The following is a 5,168-nucleotide window of genomic DNA, read 5'->3' as shown; positions in this document are numbered from 1 at the left end:
TGCTGTCTCAGAATGCAACCTGATCGGAAGCTGCTGGGCTCTGGGGTAGGTCTCATTGTGACCCATAGCTTCAGCCTCTTTCCCCACCGCTGAAATCTCAGAGAAGCCCTCACGCAGGCAGCATCCATGCCGCACAATTGCTTTGGAAGCACAATGCATCACAGTGGCCCCTCACCCTCAATCTTCTGCTCCGCCCGCCTCACACCCCCCACCCATTGCCCCTTGTGTAATTAAAGGAAAAATGTTCTGCATTCATTTACTTTATACTTTATCAAATAACGGAGAGATGAATTAAGAGGTCCGTGGTTCTATTTCAAGGTTCACGTGCTTTCACAAACTGTGCAAAGTCGCACTCTTAAAACCAGCCGCGTCAGCAGGAAGTCTCCGCTCAGAACATGGCCATCTCTCCCTTCCTCTTTTCATTCCCCAGTGTGATGTCTAAATAGATGTGATGGTTGGCAATTCTGCAGAGACAATTGTGAGAGAATCCTCAGAACCTCCGGGATTCTGCAGTCTTTCTCTCTCCCTCTTCCTCACATATTGCACAAGAAGTCTCCTGGGGGAGGGATGCCAGGCTGTAGGCTCAACTAATCTCACTGCCACAAGCATTTGCTCAGTACCTACTGTGTACAGAGGACTGTAGTAGGCACTGCTGGGGAAGTGGAAATGTTCATATCTTAAATTTCTATAGTTCTTTCTAGTTAACAAAGAACTTCTATATTCACAGTTACATTGAATGCTTGCAAAAACTCTCTGACATAGATATTATTATTATTCGCTTTGCCACTGCTGTGAGGAAACTAAAGCTGAGAGAGATTAAATAACAGAGGCTCTTTATTTCCAGTGGGTCAAGGACCCCCTTGGTTAGACTGGTGAAGTCTGTGGACCGCAATTCAGAATAACTTTCTTAAATGCAAAAAACAAAATACATAGGCTCACAAGGGCAACCAATGATACTGAAATACAGTTTTCAAAATAACAAAAAAGCCTGATATAGTAATTTATATGCTTCTTTGTTAAGGCACTAAATAACAAGATTCTAATAACTATTTTAATTTTAAAGTAATGACTTGATATATCAGAAATCAGCAAACTACGATCTGGATCACCATTTAAAAAAAATATTTATTTATTTATTTGGTTGTGCTGGGCGTTAGTTGTGGCAGGTAGGCTCCTTAGTTGTGGTATGTGAACTCTTAGTTGCAGCATGCGTGTGGGATCTGTTCCCTGACCAGGGATCGAAACCGGGCCCCCTGCACTGGGACCGTGGAGTCCTATCCACTGCACCACCAGGGAAGCCCCTTGTAAATAAAGCTTTATTGGAACAGAGCCACCCCCGCTTATTTTCCTATTGTCTATGGCTGCTTTACAGCTACCACAGCAGAGCTGAGTAGTTGCAACAGAGAATGCATGGCCCACAATGCCTAACATATTTACAATCTGGACTTCACAAAAAAGTTTGCTGACCCCTGTTGTGTTCAATGTTTTGAAATAACTGCAACAACTTGAATCCCGTAGAAATCGTGATTTCTATGGTGACAAAAATCTCAGCTATGACAAATACGACTGTGGTTTGTTGCCTCCATTTGTAATTGAAACATGTCATTTTTCCCATCCAGCTTCATGGGTCCCCAGAATTCTATCCATGATGCTGGTGAGGGTTAGAATTTAAACCCAAGTTGGTGTGGTTCAGAAACCAGCGTTTGCCCTCCAACCCCCTGATGTCTGGTACTTAAGAATCTCTCTCTCTCACACACACACACACACACACACACACGCACACACACACACCCCTGTAGGCAGGCAGTCCCTGCCTGGTGCTATCATGAGTAGTGAGAGTGACATGGAGCTCTGAGGGAGGCAGCAGTGCTCAATCTTCTAGCCTTCTGAAACCCTTGCTGAATCCAGGGCCGCCACCTGTGATTGTGTGGGTTGGCCACTGGCCAAGAGGGTGAAGTGAACTCTAGCTCAGTTACCGAGCCTGCTTGGGGTGGGATGCCTTTCTAAATGTCTCACAAAGGTTCTCTGGGTACATCTTCTCTTGAACAACGTGGATGTTCTGATGTTTGGGCTTAGACTCAGGGGATGCTTATCAATGTGTGGTCAGTAATAAATGCAGTTTTATTGATGGATTGACTCTTGGATAGATAGTAATAGAGAGGGAAGGTCATCGTTATATTAAGGGATTTTAAAGACTACACTCTGCAAAATTTTCATTCACTCATCCCGTCATGTGTTCCTCCCTTCCTCCTTCCTAACAAACACTCATTAAATATCTACTATGTGCCAGTCTCTTAGCTAGGGGCTTCTCTGGTATATATGAGCTGGGGAAAGTTGAGTCCTGGTTCTGTAACTTCCTAGCTATGTTACCTTGAGTGGCTTCTACTCTTTGATCTCTGTTAGCTTGTCTATAAAATGGGAATCATAAGTACACCTGCTACCTACCTCACAGATCTGAGTTCGAGGAGATTATAGGTGAAAAGAGTGATGTGGAAAAGTTGTTTCAGAAATTGAAAGGAGGGAGAGAGCTCTATATAGTTCAGGTTGGCTGGGCTGATTCATAGAAGTGGCCCTGAGTAAGACCTTGATGGACGGGATTTGAAGAGGCCAAAATTTAGCAGAACCCAGTAGTAGAAACTAAAATGGCGCCATGAGTGAGGCCTGGGAGGCTGAGAAGGAGCTGTGTAATCTGGCTGTTTCCCTGAGGAGCTGTGACACTCAGCACACTCCCTGCCGAGGTTTTAGAGCCAGCCGGGAGGCACTGTTATGAGAATGTGTTTATTATTATCATCCTCATCGACATTATTATCATTATTAATAATATGATATTTGGAGCATCTATGCACATTAATTTTAAACAAGCTTATGCAGTGGCTAGATCTGACGCTGCTACCAATAAACAGCCATAACGTGGATCTTTAATTTACATAAAATAACTTATGCTAATTTAATTAGCCCTTTGTTTACAACTGAGGCTCACTCACCACTGGGCTGTGAGATATGGTTCACTGCAGCACACTGCAGAGCTGGAAGCTACGCACATGCATCCCCTGCGCAGGGATGCTCCTTCTACAGAGAGGAAAGACAGACACTTGCCTTTCTGTAGGAGGACACATTCAGATTCAATAAGTTCTCATTGACAACCTTCTTCCTCGTAGGAAAGAAAGTTGATGGGTGCCGTGATGGATGCTGTCCTGTCTTTAACTGATTCCATCCCGACAATCACCTGAAGAGGATCAGAGAGGTTTTATATCCAACCCCACATCACACAGCTACCGAGTGGTGAGACAGATATGAAACCCATATGTATCCATTTCTAGTTCTCAGCCTCTTTCTACATCCTTATGAAAACTCTTACATAAGAAGTGCTAACATGGCTTGGTATGTGGTATGTACTCAAAAAATGCCGGTTGAATGAATGAACAGCACTGTTTCAGTTAAAAGTGTTTTCAGGTGCATTTTCTCCCTGACACTCTGCAGCAGCCCTGAGAGGCAGGTCTGGCCAGTCGCATTTCATAGAGGAAGCTGAGCAGGTGGGGTAATGGAGAGGGCATTTCACTGTGAACTCAGAGGTCTGCATCCTCCTGCTGACTGTGTCACTGATTTATGCCCTGACCTTGGCCTGACCTTCACTCTGGTCAAAGTGCTCCCCTCACCCCAGTTCCTCCATTTCCCCATATGCGAGACAGAAAGAAGAATCCCTTGTCCTTCTAATCGGACGGGCAGAAATTAAAAAAAATGAGAGTGTAAGAGGCACTGTGCAGGGTGCCTGAGAATCATAAGGTGGTATTTGTCAGACTTGCCTTGGGAAACCTTGAAAAATTGAATGGAAACCACTGGGCTCATTCATCTCCTTTTAACAGCCCCGTGTCATCCAGCCTGGTCTTTTCCATTCCTGCTCTGTCCAATCCTGACAACATAATTTAGTTCCAGGGAACTTGAATAGAACACAGTGGACTGATACTTCTACGCGCTCTGGCCTTGATTAATACCGTCAGGGCAGCTGCCGGTGAGGATGAGGGGCCAGATGATGAGGGGCCAGATGCTGGTCAGCAGCCTCCTGTGCTCGCTGCCTGGGGGCGCCCCCTGCCCCTCCCCAGTCCCTGCGTCCCCCTCCCTCCTCCTGCCCAGTCTCTGCTGAGAGTCCCTTACCTGGTCTATTTGTTCTTCCCACTGTCCAGCCACCCATTCTGCAAACATACTGAGTATTTATCACAGCCAGGCAATGGGGATTCAGAATTAAGTAAGGACCAGCCCCGTCCTTCAAGCATTCAATCCAGGAAAAATGAAGACCAATGGACATGTGAGCAAAAATTGTTCAAGGAAGGAAGCAAGAGCTAGAATAGGGATGGAGGGATACAGGGGTAGATGGAGGGATGGGGAGATAGACGGAAGGAGGAGGCTGCTCTGCCTGGGAGGGGTAGAGAGGGCTTTACCAAGGAGACAGTGTCAAACAGGGAGTTTCGGGATTAGCAAAATATCCCCAGGAGGAGGTGTACAGGGTGGGGCAAAAGGAGAAGAGATTTCTGGCAGCGGCCACAGCACAAGCAAACTCACGAGGGTCCAAGATACCCAACTGGACAGGGCTGGCAAGCGGTCTGGGTGGCCCTACTGTGAAGTGGAGGGATGAGGTGGGGTCGGGGCCCAGAGTGGAGCCTGGATAGGGAGGAGAACGGAGCGAGTCGCCTCTTTAAGGCAGATACTGAAGGGTTTGCACCACCTGTGGTTTCAGTGTCATGCCTTTCTTTGGGAATGCACCCAAATCTGCATGGGGAGATGAAGACACTGAAGGATTGGTGGGTAGAGAGTTGGAAAGCAGATAAAGGGAAATTCCATCACATCTCAACTTAGCAAGGGTGGAGGTAAATCTCAGATACTGGCAGGTGGGGGAGCAGGCAGCAGGGATAGTGTGCAAGGCAGGTATTTTTCTTCCGTCTGTGTGAACAGGGACAGAAATGGCAGTCCTCTGAAAACAGTGCGTGCTTCTCTTTTTTGCTTTCTTCAAAACATGCACCCACCCGGAGCCACCTAAAAACTGCTAAACACATACAGGCCTCCTTCCTAATATTCCAACCAAACAAGAGTGCCCTTCACCCACCACAGAGGAGGGAGGAGTCCCTCGCCGCAAAGGCATCCCTCTCCTCCCCAACAGCACCTGCATTAACGCT

General features: G+C 46.7%; 1 long non-coding RNA gene across 1 annotated transcript in view; it reads left to right on the top strand.

Moving 5' to 3' along the window:
• LOC112396482 (uncharacterized) overlaps positions 1-4,348 on the top strand; it is a 212,535-nt gene extending 208,187 nt beyond the window's left edge. The window contains exon 4 of the long non-coding RNA XR_003002576.1: positions 3,159-4,348. This is a non-coding gene — a long non-coding RNA (uncharacterized LOC112396482). The remainder of the gene's footprint in view (positions 1-3,158) is intronic.
• Positions 4,349-5,168: the final 820 nt, after the last annotated feature.

The sequence above is a fragment of the Neophocaena asiaeorientalis genome, unplaced genomic scaffold (assembly GCF_003031525.2).
Source record: "Neophocaena asiaeorientalis asiaeorientalis breed wild unplaced genomic scaffold, Neophocaena_asiaeorientalis_V1.1 scaffold517, whole genome shotgun sequence".
NCBI classification, from domain to species: domain Eukaryota; kingdom Metazoa; phylum Chordata; class Mammalia; order Artiodactyla; family Phocoenidae; genus Neophocaena; species Neophocaena asiaeorientalis.
Note: the sequence above shows the minus strand (reverse complement) of the source record. Positions and strands in the feature narration are given on the sequence as shown.